Source organism: Lepisosteus platostomus, chromosome 12, assembly GCF_059453375.1.
Source record: "Lepisosteus platostomus isolate fLepPlt1 chromosome 12, fLepPlt1.hap1, whole genome shotgun sequence".
In the NCBI taxonomy this organism is placed as follows: domain Eukaryota; kingdom Metazoa; phylum Chordata; class Actinopteri; order Semionotiformes; family Lepisosteidae; genus Lepisosteus; species Lepisosteus platostomus.
Genome location: NC_142622.1, coordinates 31,567,325 through 31,581,216, shown reverse-complemented (window position 1 = coordinate 31,581,216; position 13,892 = coordinate 31,567,325). Strand labels below are relative to the sequence as shown.

General features: G+C 32.9%; 1 protein-coding gene across 6 annotated transcripts in view; it reads left to right on the top strand.

Moving 5' to 3' along the window:
• The first annotated feature begins 1,721 nt into the window (after positions 1–1,721).
• LOC148651403 (DNA-binding protein SATB1-like) overlaps positions 1,722–13,892 on the top strand; it is a 54,788-nt gene continuing 42,617 nt past the window's right edge. For all 6 annotated transcript variants that reach the window (XM_088601634.1, XM_088601632.1, XM_088601630.1 and 3 more), the window contains exon 1: positions 1,722–1,933. The gene's annotated coding sequence lies outside the window, so the exon portion shown is untranslated. The remainder of the gene's footprint in view (positions 1,934–13,892) is intronic.

Sequence of the window (13,892 nt, the reverse complement as noted above, 5' to 3'; positions counted from 1 at the left end):
CATTTGTCATATAGCTGCATTTTAACTGTGTAGTGTCACATCAATCTGCGGGTCACCAGATGTTTAGTAGAAGTCTAAATTGATAGGAATTCTTAGTTATATGAGATTAAATATACCAGGCTCAAAGAAAAAACGTCTTCGACATAGTTATGGGAAGCATACTATACACTTCCTATACTTAATTAAAAGTTAAAAATAAACTTAAAATATTATCTCTACATTGAATGGAATTACAGTAAAACACATTATCTTTACAAGAACAGTAGAGCACGGTGTACTTTATATACAGTATACATATTACTGTGAACAACGTGCTTTTTAAAATGATGCACGCTACTCTAATCTGAATTATATACTGTAGAACTATTAACTTTACATTAACGATGCTATATATAAAACATGACAGTATTTTGTTTTGAAATGGTTAAAAGTCATACCTTTGTCCAAAAGTTTGATTTTCATTTGAAATAAAATTGGTCACATTACAGGTATTAAAAGAATATGTATCGATAAAATAATGTATTCATAGCTTTTATTATTACTTATTAGCTACTTCTTCGCAGCTGGTAATCACAGAAAATGAATCCATAAAATCTTCAGAATAAAAGTTTTACCAAAGGTACGATGCATTATTGATTCATTTTTGACCATTTTTGCGATCGCTTTCCCTTGTCTCTTCTCCGTTTTATTGTATTGGATTTTCCGGACACTGAAACTATAAAGAAAATAAAATGCAAAATTTAGAAATGCCACGAAGAACATTTAAAGATATCAAAAATACAAATACATTACAATATTACAAAGTTAGGCAGATTTTTGCAACGTTTTTGTTTTCCTGGTGCCCAATATTTGAAAACACCTCGCACCGAGTGTTTATCAATGATACTTAAATATAATAAGAAATAAAACTTTTTAAAGAGTCTCTTCTGGACTGACGGTGATGATGATGATCATTATCATCATCATTCCAACTCTACTACTGAAAATATAGAATTCAGGATATTTTAGAGGTTTTGAAGTTCTTCAACTATTAAGAAACACTGCTAATAATTTCGCTCGTCTTGTCTGCGTTTAGGAGGGGAAAGGTTTTATTAGGATGGTAAAGGATGTCTATGTTATTGCAATACAGTATCTGAAAATGAAACATTTTGTGGTGGCACTGCGCGATACGCCTGTTTTATGGTTAACCAGGAATTAATATTTAATTCCGAAGTCTAGATGCGCTGTTTAATCTGCGTGATAATTCAAGGCACGTATAGGTTATTCTCATTTGACTTTGTTAATATTACCTTACATTTTTCATAGCAAAATTATGCATTTTCTATTAATGTAGACAATTTTATTTTTTAGACACGAAAGTACAACAAAAACAATGTGTGTTTTTCTTTAGAAATAAACCACATTAAAAAAGTCCAAAATATTATTAATGTATTTTAATAATATTCAGTTTCTTGTCAAGTAAGCATGTGGGGTAAAAACATGAACACAGATAAGTGAGACAGGGGGCAAAAACATCCTCGCAGTCTTCACTTCTCCCCGGTTACTGTGAAGCTGTCTCCCCAGGGAGCCAGCTTTGAAAACCGCTATAAAACAGCTCAAGGCTTCAGAAATGCTACGCCACAGCTGGCAAATCACCGATTTGAACATCAGAAACTGGGAGGGGTCGACTCGTTTACCTGACTTCCTTTCGGAAAACCCTCCTCCCCTTACTCTACCCCATTCCTTAACCCGCGCTGATCTCACTTGCATTCATTCGATTGACTCAAAACTGCAGCGGAGGAACAGTAGCACAGAAACACTGTCGCTGCAAGCTTTGATCTGAGGACTTTTTCTTTATTGGATCTCTCAGGCGGGGAACAACTCAACTGACTTCGTAACTTTTGATGGAAAACGGGAAATTTGACATCGTCTGCTAACTTTGGCATCTTTAAAGGTATCGTTTTTTTATTTTCCCAACTACGGTTACTAACACCTGCTATGATCTGCCTATGTGCGTTCTCTATCAAACCCAAAAGTTTACCTTTGCTCTTATCTCATTTACTTTTACTAGAACTCTTACTAGTTATATTTAGATAAAATAATTAATGATCTGTGAAGAGCTAAATTACGTAATGTTGATATAGTCAGTTTAAAGTTATTTTTCTTAAATAATATTTAATTTAATAATCATTGTATATATGATTTATGATTACAGAGAAAGTAAGGAAATATGTCTCTATATACTTTTGCCCAACCCATACGTTGTTTTTCCTTATAAAATAAAGCCACAAACGTGTTTTGGAAACGGGAAGCTGGGACAATGATAGGCAAGAAACACCGAATACGTACAGTGCAATAATTTCGTTTAGCTTTAGTAATTTGTTCTGTGATTTCGGGGAGGGGTGAGAGGGACAAGGGGGAGACTACAGTAGGATTTCACAACTATAACGGTGACTGCCATTACCAGTCATTTTAGAAGGGTTTTAGATGGATTACAAATCCCCGTACTGAAGAGAATGTAAAGCACTGTTAAAGTTTTGTTTTGCATCTAATTAACTATGATGAAACTTGAGACCCAGTCAGTGAATCTGAATTGCACCGCTGCGACTTTCACCTACAGCGCACCTGAAGTACATACTGTAGATAATGTAGTTGACGTTAAGGGAAGGATGTAGTGTAACGTAATGGATACTGTCTTGTACCGTTTAGAGAGACTAGTACTGTCTTAAATCTATAAGTTTAGTGACTTGTGTGATCTGTAAAAAAAACAGACTTTTAATCTGAAGTAAGGGTGTAAATATAATTCCCGTGAAAATAAGATTACATAAAAACATGAATAGAATATACGCTGAATTAATTCCGTTACGAGATCGTAAATAATTTAAATTAAGACGTTGACACTCAATGTACTGTCAAACAGCTTCAGATGCTTCTTGGAATTTATGAGGAGTACCTGAGATGCATAATTAATTGCATTTTTTCATTATTTGTTTTTTAATTAAAAAACTTTTCTCTTCGTCGTTACATTTTCTAAGATTGCTCTGTCTTTACTATTTGAAATATTGCTCCATCATATATAAGGTAAATCTGGTGGAAAACGCAGGATTGCTTGAGGAAGTGAGGAAGATGTCATCATTCAAAAAGCTCTCTAAATCCGTGAGTTATCTAATGAGAACCTTTCATCACTAGAGTTTATTTTAATGGAAAAGATTGTTACCATCCATACATTTATTACTGTACATAAGTTTATAGTATCACTACAGTTTACTTTCCATCGGTAAATAATAGGCTGTTTAGCAGTTTCCTAAACCTTGGCACATAGTATTCATGTGCTTGAGTTGTCTGGCTAAGTTTGCACCAGATATTTCATTTTAGACTGTAATCTTTCCTGAAATACAGGTAGAGGCTTTTAAGACTCCTTCTATAAAACGGCAGTTACCAAGGATACTGGCGTTAAGTATAAAATTTGGATAAAATAAAAAAAAAAACTTTTATCCCCAGTGGATCAAATTTACATGAAATTGGCAAATGTATGTCTGTTGAGTACTTAGTGGTAATAAATGTAGTTGATCTGTAAAAAAAATAACTGAATTGCATACCGAAAGCTTAAAATGCTTCTGGTTACAGAAAAAAAAGAACATTTTACCAGACAAGATAATCAGAAGTATCTTTGAAAGCTTTAGTGCAATTATAGTTTGTACCTTATAATTTGAAAACTGACCCAGAAGTTATCTGAAGTTGTGAAAAGTTGGCAAATGTATACAGTATCTGTTGAGTACTTTGTGGTAATAAATGTAGTTGATCTGTAAAGAAATAACTGAATCACCTTTTCTCTTATACAATTTATACATTGTATGCCAAATTATGCTCATACCTGTCAGAGAAGAATCAGTATGACCTCGGCTTAATTTCCACTATGTACAGTAATCCATTAATTAGACTTACAGTTATGCATCCTTTAAAAAAGTCATTTTGCAATTAAAGGCCAGGCTTTTGAGTTTGAAGTGTATATATTTGAAAATAAACACTTTAAGTCCTTTGGAATCTAATGAAATTACCAGATGGGTTTGGTTAATTGGGGTGCAAAGGTGAATTTTGAAACACTGCGAGTGGCTGATTCTAAAATGTATAAATCTGTAACACTTTTCTCAGGAAGTGAAAAGCAGCATATCTGCTTAAAGAAAAAAAAAAATATTTGGTTGAGTACCTCAACACCCTTTCCAACAGGGAATGGAGATTTTTGCATGTGTGAGGTCAAAATTAATTATGAGCCTTTTCTGTGGTTTTGCTGTTGATGCATGATATTTTGACGTAAACGAATTGTTTTTTGAGTAAGAATGGTAAATGCATATGAGATCACTAATGGGAAGTTGTACTGTATCATTCAAGCAGTGCGTGGGTGTCTGTAAATTAGCTCCATTGTATTTTTTAGCTTTATGGTCCATTGTTGCACACTGAAGTTCACATCAGCAAAATTTTGTTTTTTAATCTTCGTTCTGTCATCTGTTCTAACATCTTTAATAGTGGAAAAATATTGTAAAACAAATTGCCTCAAAAATATTTCTTCTACAGTATAATCCGCTGCACTTATTTAACATGCATGTCGTGACAATCATGTTGATAAAACTGACATACTTTTGTTTTGCATCATTAAAATAGACCCATTTAGTCAAAAATACACTTAAAGTGTAGATTGATCTTAATTTAAAAATTTCCATGGAAAAACACTTTGTATTGCAGACACAAACAGAAATGTATGTAAACTTTTCAGTATAATGGAGAGAGGTCCTCTATAATGTATTTACTCAGCACTGGGAAAGAATTGATTATTAAAATGGATTTTAATTTAGCTCCTTCTAGCTTTATATTATTCTTCAAGATTCCATTTTCATTTTGTTTATGGATTTTGGATCCTTTTAATAAAATATGTTATGAATCAATGTTTTCAGGGTTTGGAATTACTCCTCAGTAGAACTATCTACTAGGTTTAAGCACTGTGCATCACCATTATTTGCAATGTTATTGACATACATTTGGAAGTAGCAAAAACAAGTCAGCTTCTGTGGAAATCCAGTGAAGATGTTTGTTGATTATCTACACAGTTGTTATTGATAATGGTTTTTTTACATTTTGTGTATTTTTAGGTTTAAACATTGGTGTTGTTTCTTAAAACAACATCACCTTAAAAATAATAGAAATACATACAGTACAAATAATGTAAACCTTATTCATTCTTCTATAAAGATAATATACTATTAAAAGGGGGATAAAGCATTAGAGTGGGTCCTGGACATCATGCACAAATAAGCTATAGCCTTGTGCTAGAGTTGTTAGAAATCATGTCAATTCTTGTAAGTCCTTTTAGACTTCTAAGGCAATTTATAAATTGTGAACGTTATTAGCAACATTCTCAGTCTTACTGTATACTTTCATAGATGACTAAAAAGTGTATTATGCATTCAGCAGGTGTGCAAGTGTTGAGCACTCTTCTGATCTTTATGCGAATGTGTTAACCCCGCTTGTTGGCATGACATAACTTCATTACATACTGTAAGCTCTGAGAAATTGTGCCGATAAAGAGATCCTTAAACCATAACCTGATATAGATTAAATGCAGATGCAGAACTGTACGCTCCTTAAGTACTATACTAATGCTCTAGGGAAATGCTGTTTATCAACTGTCAGTGTTTCGTTATTAATAAAAAACACAATTTACTCTTCACTTCTTAGGTTTCCCTCTTCTTTGATAAAAACAAAACATGTTCAGACATTGTGATAAAATGGTGTTACAGCAGAACCAAAAATATGTGATTTCTTTAGAAAAGAAACGTTTCCATTAAGTGTCTGGTTTGAAGAATACAAAAGGGGCTGCTAGTGATACTGGAAATTCAATATATTCTTTAAACTAGGACAGTCTCCTTATGAAGTATTTAATGGATGGCTTGTAAAATTAATCATTTTTTCAGTCAATTTTTCCCAGGACAAGAAATCTAGCAAATACGGTATGCGTTCTTTTAAGAATTTCAGAATGATGAAGTATGTATTGTTTGCTACCAGCACTGGCAGGAAGTCATACCATTTTTGTTTTCTGGTTTTTGTGTTGTGATATGAACCCTGATGATCCCTGCCCAGATTCAGCTTGGCCTGAAGTTTACATCATATTCAGAGCTAATTGGTACTTAATTTGTCAGTTTTATCTCAGAGGAGGTAAGGGGGAAACACATTGTGAATGTGATCTTGATATAGTAATGTTTTTTTCTCACACATAGAAGGTCGGTGAATGTCATTGTTCAAAACAAGACATTGTAAATTTGAATGAGGTTTTATGGCTTAATTGAAAAAGGTTTGAAATGTGTATGCAGAAATATATGTTTTACAAAGAAGAAAACAACATTCTCCTGCACTGAACCTCTGAGACCAATTAGTCTATACATCAATTATTTTATGTGAAAGAGCTCAGTGAAGTGAAATGCTGCGAGATACAGGAAAACAGATATGTGTTTGTGTGTGATTTCTCCTGAATTTACTTGCATGCTTTCTATGGCAAAGTAAAATCTCATAAAATAATCCATCTTTTCGTAGTCTGACATTTTAAAGACAATTCTAAAAAACACAAAATGGTTTGCAACGTTTTACATTTTCAACTGCTTACCATTTTAAAAGATGATATTGTTAGTCGATCACTGGAGGCTGTGATATCAGCAAACAACATAAACTGGGATTGAAGAAATCTTCTGGTTTCCAAATGCTTACTTTCGAGGCACTGGTTCAAAATGTGTTCACAAAATGTGAACAAAGGTTGTTAAAAATCCAAAACCAATGTATACTTACAAGAATGGATATAAAGCCCTATAGTATGATAAGCAGCAAGCTGTATTGTTTATGTGTATTTCATTATTTTTATTTATGAGAAGTATTTATTAGACTTATATAAAATCTGCCAGTCAAGAGAGTCACAAGAGATTTAAAACCTTAATAATTTCTATTAAAGGGCTGAGAAGGGGTTTACACAAAAGAACCCCCCCACCTCACCCCCTCACTGGTATAGTGAATGGCAGAGGACTGCTACTTTGGCTATTGTGGGTTTCTGTAATCTGTCCCACTTAAGGGATGAGGCCTGATTTCCCACCTGAGACGATTAACACCCCCCCAGCTCACACCCCCCCTCCCTAAGTAATTAACAATGTAGTGAAATAACAGCTCAGCAAACAGAGGGAAATTATACCTGCGGTAACAGGAGAGTAAATACCTGTTTAGCTGCCAGTGCATGTATTTATTTTCCTGTCGCCAGTAAATAAGGGCTCTGTCTCTCTTTTAATGTGTAGCTGTGTTGTGACTCCTCCTTGTTTGAAAGGCCTCTGTTATGGTTCCAAATGAGGGGAAAAAACAAAAACTTAACAATGATTCAGATACTTTTTGTGGCAAGCAACAACCTGGATTTAAAGAGGCAGTATCTTTACATGGATTGTTTCTGAATTCCTTGGAACTGAGGCAAAAATGTAACTAAAAATTACGCACATACCTAAGAACATACATATTCATAACAACTGCAGACAGTTTTATTAGAGCTAATTTATGTTTTTAATTAGGAAACAATTTTGTAAGCACTTCTTGCTTCACAATGCAAGTATCTTACAATTCATCCAGGGGAGCAGAATATGAAGTGTGTTTGTTACCTTAGCTTAATCTTAAATGTTTTAAGGACAATGGCGTAGCCTCATTTTCTGTTTATTAAGTTCTCCTCTTGTTTTCAAAAAGAGTTGTAAATGATGAAACTATATAATGTTAATTGTGCCATGGTTAATCACCAGTGCAGCTGTATAGCATTTGAAAACAAAACATATGGATGGTTTTGAGGAAAGCTCATAACTACCAATGTTTTACCGTATTTATTGAAGCTTTTAACTTCTTAGGTTTTTCATCTCTTTTTAAGACTATACATTTTTATTTCTTTATTTTTTTATGCTTGTCAATATCAGATCTGCGTGGGTTTCCCAAATTCTTTGTTCTTGTACTGCAACAAATGTAAAATACCGTGCAATGGATGAAGCCAAAAATGACTCTACATCCTGGATTTTACGTTGTAAGGAAGCAGTTGTAATTCCCACCCACAGACCCCAATAAAATGATTTAAAACAGCATTTGATTCTGTTGTTCGTAGTGTGACAATGATATTCTATGTCCGTCATAGCTGGGTGCCAAACCTGAACACCTCACTAAAAGTGGGTAACCAACAATAAGCACTGGTACAGAACACACACATGCACAAAAACAATGTTTTATTAAGGAGGTGTTGTACTTTATAACAAATATTTCCTACACCATTTTGTTTCTAAAATTTCTAGGGATTATACAAGAAAACAATAATCAGTTACATCCCTGATAATGTGAACAGCACTCAATTTAAAACCCTTAAAGGTTTCTTAACGGCAGTGTACCAGTATATTCTTTGGGGAGGTGAGTGCAATTGTTAGCAGTAGTTCTGTATCTAAAATAAAGAACATTTCAATGTTTGCAGTGCTATAAAACTAATTTCATCATCAACTGTATGTCAGATATAATATTCCCTTGTTTGATTAATCTATGTGAATTCAGAATGACAAAGACTAAGCAACACTCTGTAGAAAGGAATTGCATATCTTTAGAACCTTACTGTATGTCCATCTATACATTTAGATAAACAACATATGTTTTTTGGTTAAGAATCATTGCAAAATATTTTTTGACTAAAGATTACCTTGGCTACATATTCAGATTTTCTGTATGTGCATATAAAAATGTAAAAAAAAAACAGCTATACTGTGTATATTAGGGACATATTTATATTGTTACATAATATACAGGGAGCAAACTATTTGACAACTGTCTTAGCACTAACAGAATAAACAATTGTTTGTAACAGCTTTTCATGACAGATGAGGCTTTAATTACGGTGTATTAAGTTGCACTTAAATACATATGGTTAACTACTTTTCAGGTAAATTGTTGGTCATTCTTGTAGATGATCATATATAAGAAGTCAGTGAGTGAATTATTATTACTAATTTTGCAAAACATCCTTTCGCTTATAGGTGAGCAGTTTTTGTATGATGCAAAAAAATCTTTTTGACCTGAAAACTAGTAGTTACCAATACAACAACCTATATCATCTTTAGTTAATTTTCTATATTACACTGTCATACACCATAATCGTATATACATATCATCTCATATGCTCACATCAATTATTACCACATTGCTATTTTCAGCAGTTATGCACAGTCAAGATTAGAAGGCCAGGAACTACTAAAATTCAAACAGTTCACTGAAAACATCTGATGACAAAGTGATTTATATGCAGTTCTTACAGATTCCATTCCTGACATTAAACCTTGCAGTCAGGGGGCTAAGAAATGCTGTAGATTTCATGCATTCTGCAAGACGGCTGGACACATCAGTACCGTGAGAACAGTGCTCGACTCACATTTTAAATAAAAAAAGATCATAGCACCCCCTACTGTAACTCCACCCTCCATTCGGTATACGCGTTATCACTATTGTATGTAAGATGTATCTTGTTATTTTCTAGTTTTGTAGGCCAATTTTTAACATTCATAAATTGATATCCTGGCCTGCAGAAAAAAATTGGAAAGAGTCACACAAAGTTACACTAAGGGATAATTTCAACATTTAGGTGGTTTTGAACAATAAAATATTTAAAACATTGTCATATAGTATATGGAATTTAAATAGCTGATTTTTAAAAACTCTAAATCTGTGATTCTCCACCTTTTTCATACCAGTGACCAGCTACCAAAGGATCTCCTTGTTAAAGGACCGCTTAAACTAAAAACAAAACAATAGAAGAAAAATATTGAATTCATCCATTACAACTGTGTCTCTCTGGCTCTGTAATTTCCCAGCAGAGATTGGTCAGCATTGCTCCAGGGACTGGTGCCAGTCCGCGGGATGAAGGCTTGGGAAATTTATTCTAAAACATTTCTGTTATTTAATCCAGCACTTTCATAAGATTTTCATAAGAATCAGCACAGCAGAAGCAAGGTATCTCTTTTCTATTTCCTTTTTAATTTTTATGGTTCTTAGAATCTGATGGTTCTTATGCATCTTGAATCTCGTTGACTTTTTAAAGTGCATTTATCGTAGTAGTCGGAATACTATTTTTGTATTACTTTTTGAAACTCAAAGATTCCCGTGTTGTTAGATCATCCCAACATGCTGGACAATAGCGAGATTATTCATTTTTGCCCTCATTAGAATAACGCTTAAGGAGTATATTTTTTCCCTGGCAATGTCATTTGTTGCCAAAGTATTTCATCACTGCAGGATCAGAAGAGTATAATTTCCCAATATTTACAGATCTCCTACCTTTAAAAAAAAACAAAAACCCTGTTACACCATTCATCAGGAATACAGAGCCCTGTCTCTTTAACATATCTTGTTTAACTCTATTAATTGTTGATACGTTGCAATCCACGAGGCAAAAATTAGACCTCTAATTATTTAATCATGTGATGCTACTCTGTACCAGTGACAGAAAAGTAATTTTCAGGGCCCTCAAACTGAGATGTTTGTTGATTGTTATATGACTAATATATTTTATAATTTAATAAAAGCTGGAGGAATAAACAACCAGGCAAGCTGATAAAGAATATTCTCAACACAACAAACCACATCTGTGATGAAATAATTGGTTTTAAATCATTAATACTACACTTACACTGAGGGTTAGCTAAAAATGAATGCCGAGCGTCTCTCTCCTAACCAGTTAATTGGAATATTTTTTACAAGGTTTATGGATTTTGTGAAGTACGAGGCTGAGGAAAAAGCCTAGAAAACTTGGAGGAAAATAAAGTATTCAGATTACCTTTTAGAAATGCATTGCTTCAGTGTTCAGGCTTGAATAAACCGCAGAAGTCTGCTCTTATGCGGAACATTCATCTGCAGTCACTGTCAGGATCCGTTGTTTAAAAAAATACCCACAGTAACATGCATCTGCAAACCGACCCTTCGTGTTTCCGTCTTGTGTTTTGGTCACATTCTTGCAACGTGCAACAAAATGTGTTAGAAGAGAACTCTTTTTCCAAAAACTAAATTGTTGTCAAGATGTTACAGATTTATGGTCATTGCATGTACTCCAGTTTTATTTTCTATTTTTTTTCCCACAAAAAAGTTATTTTAATATTGCAATTCACACAAAGTACATTACTTCTACCGTCTTGAAATGTAATTCATTCTTTATGTACCAAGAGAGTCATGAAATGATTGAGATGAAGTTTTGAAAAGTTCAAGGAAATTTTTATTTCTAAATGTTTAAGGAATTTTAAGTCATAATCAGATCACATTGCTTGATGGTTAAGTCACAGAAACTTCTAATTCTAGAAGATTCTAATGAAACATAGAGATGACAGTTCAAAAGAGAAAATATTTGAGGCTTAGGGAAACAGCAGGATTAAAATAATGAGGAAAATAAGTAAAATAATGACTTAGAACTAACAGGATTCCAGCAATTGTATAGACTTGAAACATATAGGAAAGCATTGCATTTTTTCAGATAATGTACTATAAAATCATCACTAGCTGTAAATTGTAATGCTACTGTATGTATATTGTAATTGACTTTCAAACCAGTTATTGTACAGCATGATACTTTGTTCTGGTATCTTATGTCTATGGAACAGTAGGTTGAACAATTATGTATGTTTAGATGATGTTTCAGTTTTTTTAACCAGATTAGTTAATTAAGTATTCTCTTGGGGTCTATATGTTCTGTGTATGAGAAAATTGGTGTCTCAAATTGATATTTCATACAGAATCCAAATTGACACATAGACGTTTTTTAGAGTTCATATTTGAAACCCCTCAAGCAATCTGTCCTTTTACTTGACTTATATTCTAAAATGACAAGATACTGTAATTGCAACCATTACAACATTTCAGTGGTTTTGCTGAGTTTTTTGAGAAATAAGATTTATGTTGTTTTACAGCTCAGGATACAAATGTTCAGAAAAAAATACTTGTATGTCCTTTTCACAATAAGGAACTAGAAGTTTCATGTCTTATATATTTTAGTAGTTCACAAGTATTGAAGTAAAATAGTATAAAGAATGTTTAAAATAATACCGGAATACAACAGTACAAGACTCTTTGATCACACATTTCTTCAAATGTCATTATCTTAATATGAATTGTAAGGTAACATATATTCAACATCAATATGATAAAATAACAAATAACTATATTGTCCCAGACTAATGCTACTAAGCATGGAAAACTAGTGGATGTCCTTGTTTTCCTTATTTTATATTCATACTATATGTTGGTCTTTTAAGGAAAAAATATGTTGATGTAAGAGGCTTTATGCTTTTCATCTAAGGTTTTTTGTGTGAGTATTTCACTGGAAAAGTTCTTAGCAGCTCAAGTATTACCTACATAAGAAGAAATTATTTTCATTATGCAAATTCAAAATGTCTTAAATCAAGGGTATGAGGTTACAAAAGTGCATAAAGTTTGCTTTATAAACGCTGTCATTATTATTCTTTACTGCCTGCAAGGGATCATATATAATTTCTTTACGTTTTCAGTATGATGAGGTTCATTATAAGCAAGAGAGACCAGTGACATATTTTGCCTGTCCAGTTTAGCCATTTACTCCTGCTGTTTTGTCTTGCATTTAGTCTGCACCACTGTACTGACATGAAGGTAAGTTATACCAAACCAAACCATTTATTAAAAATGCAAACAAATACTTCAGTGTTACATGACATAATACTGTCCTGAAAAGAGTGTTTGAGCCCTCTTTAAATGTGTATATTAATATTTAATTAATTCAATGAATTTGATGTATTTCTGCTCATAAATAGAAAGTTTATGAAAGATTACCAAGTTCAAAACTGGTGTTTTTTACTTTCCTTTTCTAAAACTTTTAGTTACAATTTTAATACTCCCCCTTACTGTTGAATATTAGATCTGTATAGTGTTTATGATAAGCTATGTAATGCTGACTTCAATGTTAGAAAGATATATTGTACACTACATCTACTTTCACCAAGATTGTATGTAATCAAGGTTTTATTAATAACACTTAGTATCTTATTTGAAATTTAAAATCTCGCTGGTCTTATGTGAACTTATGTGAACTTTCTTATGTGAAAAAGAAAGTTTTTTACAGTTGTCCTAATACCCTGCACAGTCATTTTCTCGGCTACAGCTAAAGCAGCACTGATAGCTCTACCCCATGCTGTTTTTATCCACAAACTGTTTAAATGCATGGAAACAATTTGTAATAGCAATCCAAATAATCGTGTTAATGCACATTAGACATTGTGACTGACAAACAAAGAAACATCATAAGAACATTTTATTACACCTACATACAGTAGATGCATATTGTGCATACTGTATGTAGGGGATTATAAATTGATCACTTTTAAAGCCACAGTCATTGTAGTTTTCAGCTATGGAATACCTAATAAAATAATTTCGTGAAATATTGTATTATCTGTTTCAACACAAAGCAAAGTCATTAAAAAAAACATTTTTATCAAAGATGATGGGTAAAAAAGTGTGATGTTTCTTTGTTAAATTTGCTCTGTTTTATTTTATAGTACAATATATCAGTCATTATTTCCCAATTGATTAGGCTCATACATTATTTAAAATGAAAACAAATTAGCAAAAAAACAATGAGCCATCAAACCATATTAATCCAACAGACATTATATGCTTTAATGCATATGCAAAGCAAGGGTGATGTCAATTACAATTAATCTCACTGACCACATCTTCTATAGTTAATAAGCATTTCAGGTAAAGGTGGTTGTTATTATTGACAGCGATTCTTTTTATGTAGGAAAAATGATATCTGTTAATTATACACTATCCACAAGCCTTTTAAAGCTCTGGTTTTCAAGAGA